Source organism: Podarcis erhardii (genome assembly GCF_964252035.2).
Source record: "Podarcis erhardii genome assembly, chromosome: 6".
NCBI classification, from domain to species: Eukaryota; Metazoa; Chordata; class Lepidosauria; order Squamata; family Lacertidae; genus Podarcis; species Podarcis erhardii.
The window spans coordinates 17,096,456-17,110,861 of NC_138510.1; the positions used below are offsets into that span (position 1 = coordinate 17,096,456).

At 45.5% G+C, this 14,406-nt stretch overlaps 1 protein-coding gene across 2 annotated transcripts in view; it reads right to left on the reverse strand.

Moving 5' to 3' along the window:
• DOK5 (docking protein 5) overlaps positions 1–14,406 on the reverse strand; it is a 52,933-nt gene that overhangs the window by 16,652 nt on the left and 21,875 nt on the right. The window lies entirely within an intron of this gene.

Below are 14,406 nucleotides of genomic sequence, written 5' to 3' on the forward strand. Positions count from 1 at the left end.
GCTATTGTGCTGTCCCCACTGCAGTTCCCCAGATTCAGCCCCGAACCTCCTTTACACTCTTCCCCAGGAATGGACTCCAGTGGGCTTGGGTGTTGCAGAGATCGCCATCAACTAGGCTGGCCATGTGTCTTACTTTACAGGCTTATGGCAGGCTTCTGTTTGAAGGGTGGTCAAGGGACAGTCATCTGAAGGGAGAGCAGGAAGAGCTTTGAATTGGCCTGTCCACTCTTCGCACCTGGGCAGAAGACTGAGAAGGTCCACAGATCACTTAGTCGCAGTCTGCTCTACTATCTTAAAATATATAGGGTTCCTATTTCTGTTAGGAACATAGGAAGCTGCCTTATGAGTCACACTATTTGTCTATCTAGCTCAACCATGTCCATAGTGACTGGTAGCAACTCTCCAGGGTGTTAGGCAGGGACCAATCCCAGCCCTACCTGGGGGTCCTGTATTTTGAACCTGGGACCTGTGCAACGTGTAAAGTAATTATTTCCAAATCTGCATCTGTACATATGAAGAAGCATGTTCTCTTTCATCCTTTTTCATTGGTGGTGGTGGTGCATAAGTAGCAATCCAATCCCCAATCACACGATGGCATAATTGCTGGCAGTGAGCACAGAGGAATGGCAAGATAATCTTTAAAGAGTATCTCTGTATTACGCTGGTAATTGCATAATTCAAGAGAGATTCAAATTGCCTTTGATGCAGAATAACAACTTCATATACACCCATTACAGTAGTGGTGGTAAATGGCTGAAAGATGTAAAATCCATTGGTGGTTGTTAGAAGAGGAAGAGGAAGAAGGAAAGGACTACATCTAAAAGTTGGTACAGGGAGCTAGGAGGTACTGTTTCAAATCTCCTCTCACCATGAACATACTAGGTGGAGGGGCAACCAATGCAGTGGTCTGCAGATGTTGTGGAATACAACTCCCATCACTCAACCAGCACTGCCAATGTTCACGAATGATGGGACTTGTAGTCCAAAACAGCTGGCAGGGATACTGTACCATGCTGTCCACCCCTGTGCTAGGTGGTGTGTCAGGCAAGGTGGTGTCTCTCAGCATCGGTCTCATACTGACCCGCCTTACAGGGTCATTGTAATGACTACATCTAGAACATGTGGTTGGTGGATGGATTTTTTTCCTGATATTTTATATGCGTCTATCAGTGAATGGTTCTATTGTCTCCTAGTGTTTCTGTACATTTTTAGTAGAGCGGGCGGAGAGATTGGTGATAGTGGTTAGCGACACAAGTGACTGGGAGATACTGGAGTGACTGGGTGGGTGGTGTGCTTATGGATGTTTCTAAGGTGTGTGGGTAGAACGGGATGACTAGCAGACATTGTACGACTTGTGTCGACATAAGGATCTGGGTGTAGTGTGCATCTCTCTGTGAGTGAGGTGAACATTGCATGCTGTGAGTAAGATGTCCCTTGGCAAGGAGGAGGGATCCCCGACTCTTAAGCTGCTTTCAAAATGTGCTGTCACTTGCATTGTAGCTTCATTTGCTGTATACAATACATGTTACCTAACAGAACAGTTATTTTTGAAAACCTTTTGGTAGTCATATTTAGGAGCAAATATTAAATAAAGAAATTCAATTAGGGGATGTCGGCCAGTCAGGGTCTTCCCCTTATGTCTCCACACTATGTGTAGTACATAGTCACAGCCCTTTCCCATGCTGGCTGAACACACATCAGAGGGGAGTAATTTCTGCTGTGGGTGTCTATGGTTGGGGCAGGACAGGAGCATTGTGCCCACTCACAGTAGGGTGGTTGATGGTGTTGAGGATACACTCCACAGCATCCCCCACACGCCCTTTCGACCTGCAAGCAAAAGGTTATGTGAACCTCCCTAGTAGGCAGTGGTGCACTCCATGCTCCAGCACCGGGGGCAGAGAGCAGGTGGGGGCATAGCTGGTGCACATCCCGGGGGTGTGGCGTGCGTCCAGGGGTATGGCACACTGCCCGCAGGGGCATGGTGCGCATCCCGGGGGCATGGCGCCCAGCCCAGGGGTCAGCCGCAATGGCACCCCACCGGGAATGTGGTCTGGGGGCGGTATGCTCCCCCCACTCCTTCCTCCGCCAGTGCTAGTAGGTGATTGCCATAGAAGGCGCAGAGGACACCCCAGTCAGGAACAGTCAGGAAGCTAGGCAAGAACTTTATTGTCTTCCTTCAACAAGAGCAGAATAGACCTGGGAAATTTCTGACTGCTCCCAGATACAACTAAGTCCAGTGCCACCTAGTCCCTAGGCTGTATAATGAGAATATCCACACCAACTCACAGATGCAACCAGGGAAGATTCTTTTCTGCCTGTAATACATTCTGCTAAGCAATCCTGGAGGCCCTTTCCTTGCTGTCTTTGTTTCTTCTGCAACAGCTTGTTCTGTACCCGCTTCAGAAGCCAACATGTTGGGAAACTGATCATAACAATTCTCTTTGTTAAAAACCTGTGGATGGTTCGTACAATGTTTAGACACACAGCTGATTTGCTGTACTTATTATAAGATAGCTGCAACTTAAACAGCACCACTTACTATATGGGCAGATGGTTATGTGGGAGATAAAAGGGAACAGAGGCACTGTGTTTCGGAAACCAAGAAGGAACGAAACTTAGCCGCATAATTTAAAAACATATCAGGAGGTTGTGCCAGAATGAAATAACAAAGCAAAGTTGTCCAGCAGTATATGTTATCATACTTAACACTTCGAAATGAACCTCACCAGCTACCACAAGTGAAATGGAGTGACAGGTTGTACACCAGAGGGTGCTTTAGTGTCCATGCACCTACATGTGAAAGGAAGTCAAGACAAATAAGCATGTTGCTGAAAGAGGGAAACTATATTTTGCTGAAACGAAGCAGATTAGAGATCAAGCGTAGAATTCTCTATATTTTCCAAAGGGGGCAATATACTAAGTAAACAACGTAATAGCCTAATATGAAAATGATTACTGAATAGCTCTGTGAGCATTAGCCATTCTAGAGCCAACTGGGAAAACACAAGTGGTAGATATGCTAATGCAAAGCAATGTAGGGTCCCAGGAGAACAGGACCGCCTAAGGAGTTGGCTTTGTTGGTATTGAGATGCTGTACAAACCTAATGACTGTATAATTAAAGCTGGCAGTGCATCTTCCTTTCTCATTACGTATCCTTGAGAAGGAACTGGGGGCTTTGTCAGCAGGACAGTTTACAATATATTATATACTTGGGGAAAGACTGGGGTGGGAATACCAGGCAAAAGGATACAATGGGGGTGATGCACTGGAATTAAATGGCTTTGGCAGCGAATTCAGAGAGCTCAGGATGGTTTGGGAGTAATTTCAGAATGCAATGGTTTCAGAAGCCAGTTCAAAGTTTTTTCTGATGGTTTCATTTGATAGGACTGGGGGCACCAGTAAAATGGGGAAAAGACAGAATATGCAAAGTGAACATATAAAACATACAGTGGTACCTCAGGTTAAGAACTTAATTCGTTCCAGAGGTCCGTTCTTAACCTGAAACCATTCTTAACCTGAGGCACCATTTAGCTAATGGGACCTCCCACTGCTGCTGGGCCACCGGCACGCGATTTCTGTTCCCATCCTGAGGTAAAGTTCTTAACCCGAGGTACTACTTCCGGGTTAGCTGAGTCTGTAACCCAAAGTGTTTGTAACCCAAGGTACAACTGTATAGGTCCATTTATCCACCAAGACACACAGAGTTACCTTATACTAACGATCTAAATTAGCATTGTGCACAGTGACTGATAGCAGCTCTGCAAGATTTCAGGCAGGCGTCTATTGCCTCCTTATAGTTTTGCAGTTTCTATACTTAGAATGTTGAGAGGGCGCCATCTTGTCCTTTGCCTCAGGCTGCAAAATGTCTTGGGCTGGCCTTGAGGGCTAGCTTACCATATTTCAAAGTGGGTGAGCATATTACCATCTAAAATGGAGGACTGGATTTTGTAAGGGGAAAAAATCAGTTATTTGAGTCATGGAAGTCCTCTGTGTGTCACATCCACTTTGATCCTTACAGACCTACATAATAGATTATTTTAAAAATTCCATTAGGGGTGGGGACATCATGGCAGCAGACCTTCCACATGTGCATTCAAAAGAACAGAGGTGGAGACCCTCCAGATGTTGTTGGATGACAAATACCATCATCCTCGACTGCTGAATGCATTGGTTGGGGCTGACAGAAATTGGAGTCCAACATCTGTGGGCTGGCAACTTCCCAAACCCTTTATTAGAGCTTCTATAAAGAAAACAATACAACTCACAACATGCTTCGTTCTACCACACATGAACCCCATTATGTCGACCATCCTCTACTACAGCTTGGAAAGTACCGTATTTTTCGCTCTATAACACGCACCTGACCATAACACGCACATCGTTTTTAGAGGAGGAAAACAAGGGAAAAAACATTCTGAATGAAACAGTGGATGTATCATTTTTGTGCTTCATGCTGTGGCCACAGACATGTGATCTGATGGTGAATTTGGGCTGACCCAATGCAAAAATCCTGAGAATCCCTGTGCATCCATGGTTTGTAACCACGTTTTTGCACCATTGCAGCCCCAGGCAACAGTGGGTGCGTGATTTTTGGGGGGCAGGCTGTAGCCATGGACATGCTATGTGCTCTGATGGTGAATTTGGGCTGACCCAATGCAAAGATCCTGAGGATCCATGTGGATCCATGGTTTGTAACCACATTTTTGCACCATTGCAGCCCCAGGCAACAGTGGGTATGTGATTTGGGGGGGGGGCAGGCTGTAGCCATGGACATGCTATGTGATCTGATGGTGAATTTGGGGTGACCCAATGCCAAAATCCTGAGAATTCCTGTGGATCCATGCTTTTTAACCACATTTTTGCACCATTGCAGCCCCAGGCAACAGTGGGTGCGTGATTTTGGGGGGGCAGGCTGTAGCCATGGACATGCTATGTGATCTGATGGTGAATTTGGGGTGACCCAATGCAAGGATCCTGAGAATCCCTGGGGATCCATGCTTTTTAACCACATTTTTGCACCATTGCAGCCCCAGGCAACAGTGGGTGCGTGATTTTGGGGGGGCAGGCTGTAGCCATGGACATGCTATGTGATCTGATGGTGAATTTGGGGTGACCCAATGCAAAGATCCTGAGAATCCCTGTGGATCCATGCTTTTAAACCACATTTTTGCACCACTGCAGCCCCAAGCAACAGTGGGTGCCTGATTTTTTTGGTGCAGGCTGTAGCCATGGACATGCTATGTGATCTGATGGTGAATTTGGGGTGACCCAATGCAAAGATCCTGAGGATCCCTGTGGATCCATGCTTTGTAACCACATTTTAAGTGGGGAGCGAAGGAAAAACAAAGAAGGGACATTAGAGGGGTGTGCAGAGAAGCAGCTGGCTAAGAATGCAGGAGAGGGATTTAACGGGAGGGAGGAAAGAAAGGCAAAAGTTTCCCCCCACCCAAGCCAGCCATCTCTCTCTCTCTCTCTCTCTCTCTCTCTCTCTCTCCCCTCCCTCCCTCCCCCTCTCTCGCCCTCCCCCCCTCTCTCCCTCCCCCTCCCCCCTCTCTCTCCCTTCCCCCCTCTCTCTCCCTCTCCCCCAGCAGCACCGGAGCTTGCCTGGAGGGGAGGGGCTTTCCCTGCTCTTTGTTCCGTTTCAGCAAACACAGCAACGAAACAGAGGAGGGTGGGCAGTAAGACCCTGAGGCAGAATGCAGGAAAGCAGCCGCTTCCTCTTTTCAGGTTTCGCTTCTCCGTGCAGCGTGCAGCGCCGCGATTTGATTTTTGCATGATTTTTCGGCTCCAGGGACCACACATTCGCTCTATAACACGCACAGACATTTCCCCTTCCTTTTTAGAAGAAAAAATCTGCGTGTTATAGAAGGAAAAATACGGTATTTACTATTAGTATTTACTAAGTATTTACTAGTGCTCTATGTGGGGCTACCTTTGAAGGTGACCCGGAAACTGCAATTAATCCAGAATGCGGCAGCTAGACTGTTGACTGGGAGTGGCCGCCGGGCCCACATAACACTGGTCCTCAGAGATCTGCATTGGCTCCCAGTACGTTTCCAAGCACAATTCAAAGTGTTGGTGCTGACCTTTAAAGCCCTAAACGGCCTCGGTCCTGTATACCTGAAGGAGCGTCTCCACCCCCATCGTTCAGCCCGGACACTGAGATCCAGCACCGGGGGCCTTCTGGCGCTTCCCTCATTGGTTACAGGGAACCAGACAGAGGTTCAGGTTACAGGGAACCAGACAGAGGGCCTTCTCGGTAGTGGTGCCCACCCTGTGGAACACCCTCCCTTCAGATGTGAAGGAAATAAGCAGCTATCCTATTTTTAAAAGACATCTGAAGGCAGCCCTGTTCAGGGAAGTTTTTAATATTTAATGCTGTACTGTTTTTAACACTTGATTGGGAGCCGCCCAGAGTGGCTGGGGAAACTCAGCCAGATGGGCGGGGTATAAATTGTTGTTGTTGTTGTTGTTGTTGTTGTTACTACATCCACATTTGTACTACAATATTTTCTCTGTGTTTCTCAAAGCACAAATGATACGAACCGAGGTCAGGATTGCAAGAGCGATTTGACAAGGTTTTTTTAACATGTTTTGTTATCCCTTTGAACACCATGCCATATCCCAAAATGCTTCTGACTCCCTCCTGCATTTCAAATGCAGGTTTGCCAGGTGACAAGGGATCTGCTTTCAGAGAAATGCAACCCAAACCCCTTTGGGGGGCATGCACAGCTAATTGCATGGCTCTTTGGATCCGAGCCAGTTTTTGAGAGCTCTGAAAAGGATTGCCTGAGACACAAAAAGGGCATTCATTTTTGTGAACAAAACCATCCAGTCTGAGGCGATATTTTATCCCCACTTGCTTGAGTTCCACGTTCAGGATGACAGATCTAGGTACCAAAGATATACATCATCGCAAGAGAAGAATGGCAACGTTTGATGGTAAAATAACTACACAGGATTAGGAAACCAAACTCCGTTTCCAGAGAGTGCAGAGGTACGCCAGCAATCGCTGAGGCATCCAGGTGGCATTGCATTCAACAGCTTGGCAAATAAAAGCACAGCTAAAGATTTAGGGAATCCAGCTGGTGGGTGAACAGTTTGTGCCTTATTAAAATAACCCTAGGATTATTTGCAAAGGTTAAGCAGGATTGTTTGAATCTGTAATGCTAGCAGCCAGAAGGTAAACATGCTTATTTGTCGAGTGTAATAATGATACTGCTGAGAAGGGATTTGCTTCTAGTCAAAGTGAATTTCTGTAAATTTCTCCCTTCTTTAAATCTTCAAGTCATGACTCTAGGGCTGGTTTCTCAGCATCTGAAACCTTTGGCGGTATACTACTGCTTATGCTAACAATGGCGTCAATTTGTGTGGCATTTATCGAAAGGTTAGAAGACACCACACACTTATTCTTTGAGAGGTTTTGATTCAGTTCCCGTACATCAAGGGCTCTCAAACTCTCCACCCCCAGAGCCCACTTGAGGAAGCTGAAAATTGCTGAGGCTGACCAGGCACAAAATGGTGGTGCAGGGGGCACAGCCTGCCACAAAATGGTGGTAGACGGAGGCAGAGTTTGGCATAATGAGTTGGCAGCTACTGACATCGTTTTCTACTAATATCTCACCCATCTTTGGGTGAATTTTCTAAATTCTTTGCCACACACCTTTTCTTGCAGCAAGGAGTTCTCTAACTCATCTTCTCTCGGGCTAAGCACAGATGTTTGCTCAGGACAAATTGTAACTCAGCTTCCCAATTTTAGGCAGAATTTGACAATTCAGAAGCTCTAAGTGGAGGAGGCTTTATGGAACGCCGCGGTTCCCACAGAGTTTGCTGAGAACCAGGACGTTCCTGCGCACCACATGGCTTCCACATCACACCACCAAATGGAGAAGCCAAGCAGCAATGCTTTGCAGAAAGCTGCAGCTCTTGCCAGCGGTGGAAGTGGGAGGCAGGAGGTGACAATTCCAGTTTCCCCTCAGGTGGAGAAACAGGATGGGCCTTCTTTGCCTCAAGTGCAGCCCTGTGAAAGATAGCATAAGCATCTACTTATGTCTAACGGCACTTTCTTGAGCTCCATGATCACTGCAGATGGTTACTGCAGTCACGAAATTAAAAGACTCCTGCTTCTTGGGAGAAAAGCAATGACAAACCTAGACAGCATCTTAAAAAGCAGAGACATCACCTTGTCAACAAAGGCCCGTATAGTTAAAGCTATGGTTTTCCCAGTAGTGATGTATGGAAGTGAGAGTTGGACCATAAAGAAGGCTGATCGCTGAAGAATTTATGCTTTTTGAATTATGGTGCTGGAGGAGACTCTTGAGAGTCCCATGGACTGCAAGAAGATCAAACCTATCCATTCTGAAGGAAATCAGCCCTGAGTGCTCACTGGAAGGACAGATCCTGAAGCTGAGGCTCCAATACTTTGGCCACCTCATGAGAAGAGAAGACTCCCTGGAAAAGACCCTGATGTTGGGAAAGATGAAAGGCACAAGGAGAAGGGGACGACAGAGGACAAGATGGTTGGATAGTGTTCTCAAAGCTACTAACGTGAGTTTGACCAAACTGTGGGAAGCAGCGGAAGACAGGAGTGCCTGGCATACTCTGGTCCATTGGGTCACGAAGAGTCGGACATGACTAAACGACTAAACAGCAACAACTGTACTTTGTCATTATGTCTGACAAGGATAAGCTTTAAACTGGGAGTGAGGAACATCAGACCTGAAGAAGAAATGCAATCCTTGAGGCCTCTCTAGACCACAGCTCTCACCAGCCCTGCTCCATGGTCTCTGCATGGCTGGAATGTATTCTGGAAGTCTCCATCCTGCTTGCCCAGATGAAGAAATGCATGGATAGCATGTAGAAACAAACCTTTTGTGTTATCATGTACATGATACATACAGGGAAGAGTCATGTTAAGAGTCACAGCCCCCAGAAAACTGCTCACAGGGGAATGTGGCTCTCAAGCTGGAAATTGTTCCCCAGCCCTGGTGATGGTTTGCTGAACGAGCAGAGATTAAACCATGGTTGCTGATCCTGGCACATATAGGCTGGATCTAGACACATCAAAGAAGTGTTTCAGTTAAACATGTTGCAAATTTAAACAGGGGAAACAAGTAGAGAAAAACTGGACTCCACAGCACCACCTGGTGGCATGATGTTACATTGCATATACAACACAGATATATCACCTTTTCTTTACCAATCTAGCTGAGTCCATAGTTTCCAGTTTCCAGTTCTTCGGTTACTGAGTGGGTGGTACTTCGTAAGTCCTGCAGAAACTGTGACTCACCAAGCCAAACTGAGACAAGAACTATGTATTTTCTCCTCCTAGATGCTGATATGATTCTCCCTGCTTTTGCTTTTCCAGGCCGATAGCAAAATTGGGACATCTATAGAGCCCCTGCTACACCACCATACATTGTGAGCTATGTTCAGGCTAGTGGGTCATAAGTGATTCAGGTCCTGTTCAGACATAACTATAGACAACGTATAGTGGCTATATATTTTAGATCACTATAGATAACATGGAGTGGCTAGGGTAATAATAATAATAATAATAATAATAATAATAATAATAATAATTTTCTCATTAAAAATTCCAGCATTGAGCAAGTGAAATCAGGTTCACAAATGTCTAATGACAACATCCTTTGAGAGCATTTTGCTCTCTGAATAATAGACTTGCCTAGTACGTGCGCATTAATTCATTGTTTCTCTGGCTGTTGTCAAATCCATTCATAACAATTATTCAGATTGTCATCCAATATATAAAACACACTGTGCATTTCTGCTCAGCGGAGCGTGGGGGAAATGAAGTGGCTTGAAAAACCACAGCTGCATAAAGCTTCTTCTTGACAGTTCATGTTGAAACACTATCCCTGAACCAAAATATCAACTTAAAATCTCATTCCAGAGCCTTAACATTTCCAGTTTTTGCTAACTTAAGCCCCGTCTGCATTTTACACTTAAAGCAGTATCATCCCACTTTAAACAGCCATGCCTTTCCCTAAGAAAACCTGGGAACTGTGGTTTGTGAAGAGTGCTGAGAACTGTTCCTCTCACACAGCTACAATTCCCTCCATCCCCTGGGAAGAGGGATTGATTGTTAAACCATTCTGCGAACTATAGTTTTGTGAGGGAAATTGGGGGGGGGGGGTCTCCGAGCAATTCTCCAACTACCCCTCACAATTTCCCATGCATAATCTTGGCCATGCTCGGAACTGCTACATGCTGAGGTAGCCAGTCCAAATTATGTTTTTGCATCAGAGGGTACACAAATGGATGTGGATGCGGTTTCATGTTCATCCATCAGTCCTTAGACTGGCTCTTATACTGGTCCCAAACACCATGAGCATGTGGCCCTCAGCCTGAAAAAGGTTCCCCACCTCTGAGGCAGAAAGTCCCATTGAACTTACAAGGGCTTACCTTTGATCTGGCTGCTGCATGCCGCAAGCAACATCTTCCAGATCAAGCCCACACTAACTGCAGCGCACAACAAACTTTAATTCAGGAAGCAAACTCACAGCAATAGCAATACCCAGAGAGATCAATAAAACACATTGTCAGGATTTCATTTTCTTTTGCATAAGGATTACGGGGAAATGAACACAGACAAAGACAAAGAGGTTTAATGTATCCCTAAGTGCTGATTCTTCAAAATGATTCATTTGCCTCTTTCTCTCTCCGGTTAAAGAGGAGAAAAAGCACTGGCTTCACACTTTTGTATTGATCCCGACACATGGCAGCTATTACAGCTGGATACTTTTCACAGCCAAAGAGTTGAACAGAAGCAATTTGTTCTTAAATGAGGAGGATCAAATATCTGAAGGAACACCAGGAGGAGATGGGGTTGGGTTGCCTGCCTGCCTTTCTGCCTCTCTCTGTCTGTCATTCAGGCACTTGGAATTTCTTCAGCTCAACGTCTGCTTAGACAAACTGCCAACAACCACGAAAGCTAAAACAATGATAGAGATCAGCGTTCTGGGAGAGGGACAAAATAAGCAAATACAAAGAGTTTGTTAACATGTAATTGCAGAATCTGGCAGCAGGCCTTGCACTGGGTTGCGGTCATGGTCTGCGCAGGGTTCAAACTTCTGCTCTTAGTCTTTAAAACATTTCGCCTCATTGTCTTTGAAATGGCCAGTGCCTTCATGCAATCGATCCATCAGTCAGTCAAATGCTGTTAACAGCTTTCAGTTGCTCTGTGACAACCACTTTCTTAGAGTTGCTGTTCAGGCTGCAAACCAGGGCAGTGGGTATGATTCTTACCTTTTTTATAGTTGGTTATACATTCCAGCTAGATAGAAGTCTCAGGCCTATGCAGAACAGCACACAAGAGGCATTTTCACAGTTCAGGGCATTTAAAAAATGCTGGGGGAAGGCTGCTGCAAGGGGTAAAAGGTAAAGGTAAAGGACCCCTGGGTAGTTAAGTCTAGTCAAAGGTGACTATGGGGTGCGGCGCTCATTTCGCTTTACAGGCCATGGGAGCCAGCGTTTGTCCACAGACAGCCTTCTGGGTCATGTGGCCAGCATGACTAAACCGCTTCTGGTGCAACAAAACACCTTGACAGAAGCCAGAGCACATGGAAACGCCATTTATCTTCCTGCCAGAGCGGTATCTATTTATCTACTTGCACTAGTGTGCTTTTGAACTGTTATGTTGGCAGAGGCTGGGACAGAGCAACGGGAGCTCACTCCATCATGCGGATTCAAACCACCGACCTTCCGATCAGCAAGAGGCTCAGGGGTTTAGACCACAGTGTCACCCACTCCCCTGCAAAGGAAGAGGAAGAGGGAGTGGGGCCATGGAACATGCCAAAGGACACCCCTACACTAAAGGGTACATAGAAGTATCAAAAGGTTTAGGAGGGCTGTTTTGCAAGGTGGGGAGTGATGCTGATGAGATACAACATTCATCTTGGCTCACCACTAACAGGACCACCAGGGCAGATGAACTCTGGTATACAGGCCATCAGTTGACCGTTCCTTGGCCCAGGTCCCTATTCCACCTCTCTCAATATTGTCTACGGTGACCGAGACAGCTCTCCAACATTTTAGGAAGCAGTCTTTCCCAACACCACCTAGAGATATTTGCGAACAAATATGCTCTCTACCAATGAGCTCTCTCAATTTGAAGGGGCCTGGCGTAGCACCATCTCTAAAGCCTCTGTCAGCCCTGACCTTGACCAGCATCTGTGCCAGTGACTGCTTGGGGGGCACATCTAAGTCATTCAGGGTACCTTGGAGGAAGGGTTGGGCATTGGTATAACCAATAACTGAGTGTGCTGTCATATACAAAACAGGTGCATTGGTTTCAAATGAAATGTATGGTTAAGAATTTGAGGTGTTATTTCCATATTGCTTTTTGGAATACAAAGAGCAGTTCTTATCTCAGTTATCCCCAGAATGACATTTGTGTGAAAAGACCACTTTGCAGCTACTGCACTGCAATGGTATTGATAAGCTAATTTTGGTTTGTTGTTTTTTAAACTTCTTTATTATATTGCAAAGTAAACAAATCAAAACAAAACCATACATAAAGAATAATATCCAATAAAACAGAAAGAAAGAAAAAGTAAAGAAGAAAAAGAAAAAATGCGAAGAAAAGTAGACAGTAAAAGAATAAAGAAAAGTATATTTCAATACAATAAACACTATTTTTAATAATAATAATAATAATAGTCATCTAATGTTATTACTGTCTCTATAGTCGTGTATAGGCCAAATCAGCTTGCTCATGTCCACAGAATGTAAGATGGGGAGCTGGCTTCCAGCACCAGGCTAGTTGGCAGACCAACTCTCTATTACAAAGACATCTGCAAAGTCTGGCAGCATTGACCCAGCTGTGTGGGAATCACTTGCAGACGACCACAGTGCCTGGAGACAGACAGGTCAGCAGTGACCAGAGGAGGAGGAGTGCAGAGAGAAGAAACGCCAGGGTGCATCTGCATCAGCACAGCCAGATGCCTTCATCTGCCCCAGCTGCAACAAAACATATCTCTCCCTTATCAGCTTCTACAGCTACAGCAGGCACTGAGGCCTTCCAACAGTTTGACTTCACTCCCAAAAGTTTACTCCTCCATTGTCTCCAGAGACAGACAGATGCTGACAACAACAATTACTGTCACTACTGTCCTGCATAGGACAAATCAGGCCAAGCTCTGCTTCATTGAGGCATATGGAAGACTTTCTGGAAAACAGACATTTCACTTTATTTATTCTGCTGTTTCCACAACAAAAGCAGAATGTGCCTGCCATGGTTGTACAAGCTGCCAGGAAACACCTATGAGAACTGACAGATCAGGTATTCTGAAGAATTTGGTTTTTTTATTCTATCTTTTTTTCTTTCTTTAAGTGAATGCAATACCCTGCAGTGCAAGATCATATTCTACACACCTGGCTCTGTGCCCAAAATTTGACTTTTCTATACGTGAGATAAACCTGTAAAAATAGACGACCTAGAGATAGGGTGGCAGCTCATTAATGGAGACATTTCTCACCATGCGTTCTGCTTCACTAACGTTGTACTTACCTTAAAGGAGGGGGATCACACAAAATTTCTCCATGCAGGGAATTTTGTTTCACAAAAGTTCTGAAACATAGTAAGATGTCAAGAGCTTTCCAGCTGGAATTTTATGCTAAATTCGACCTGCATGCTTGGAAAAGGTCAGAGCTGATATCAGGTTTCTGACGGAATAAGTTGGAACCTATGAAAAGCCTATGAAAAGCCAGAGACATCACCTTGCCAACAAAGGTCTGTATAGTAAAAGGTTTTCCCAGTAGTGATGTATGGAAGTGAGAGCTGGACCATAAAGAAGGCTGATCACCGAAGAATTGATGCTTTTGAATTATGGTGCTGGAGGAGACTCTTGAGAGTCCAATGGACTGCAAGAAGATCAAACCTATCCATTCTTAAGGAAATCAGCCCTGAGTGCTCACTGGAAGGACAGATCCTGAAGCTGAGGCTCCAGTACTTTGGCCACCTCATGAAAAGAGAAGACTCCCTGGAAAATACCCTGATGTTGGGAAAGATGGAGGGCACAAGGAGAAGGGGACGATAGAGGACGATATGGTTGGATAGTGTTCTTGAAGCTACCAGCATGAGTTTGACCAAACTGCGGGAGGCAGTGGAAGACAGAAGTGCCTGGCGTGCTCTGGTCCATGGGGTCACGAAGAGTCGGACACGACTAAATGACTAAACAACAACAACAACAATGAAAAGCCAGTCATTTCAAATTTTGAACCCTTCAAATGTTTTGGACTACAATGGCTAGAACTGATGGGAATTGGTCTCCAAAATATCTGGAGGACAGCTGGCTGATGAAAGCTGCCATGGTGAGTTTTGAGGTTCAAGAACTGCTGTACGGTGGCAGCATCAATAAGCTACTCCAGTTGAAGATGCTGAA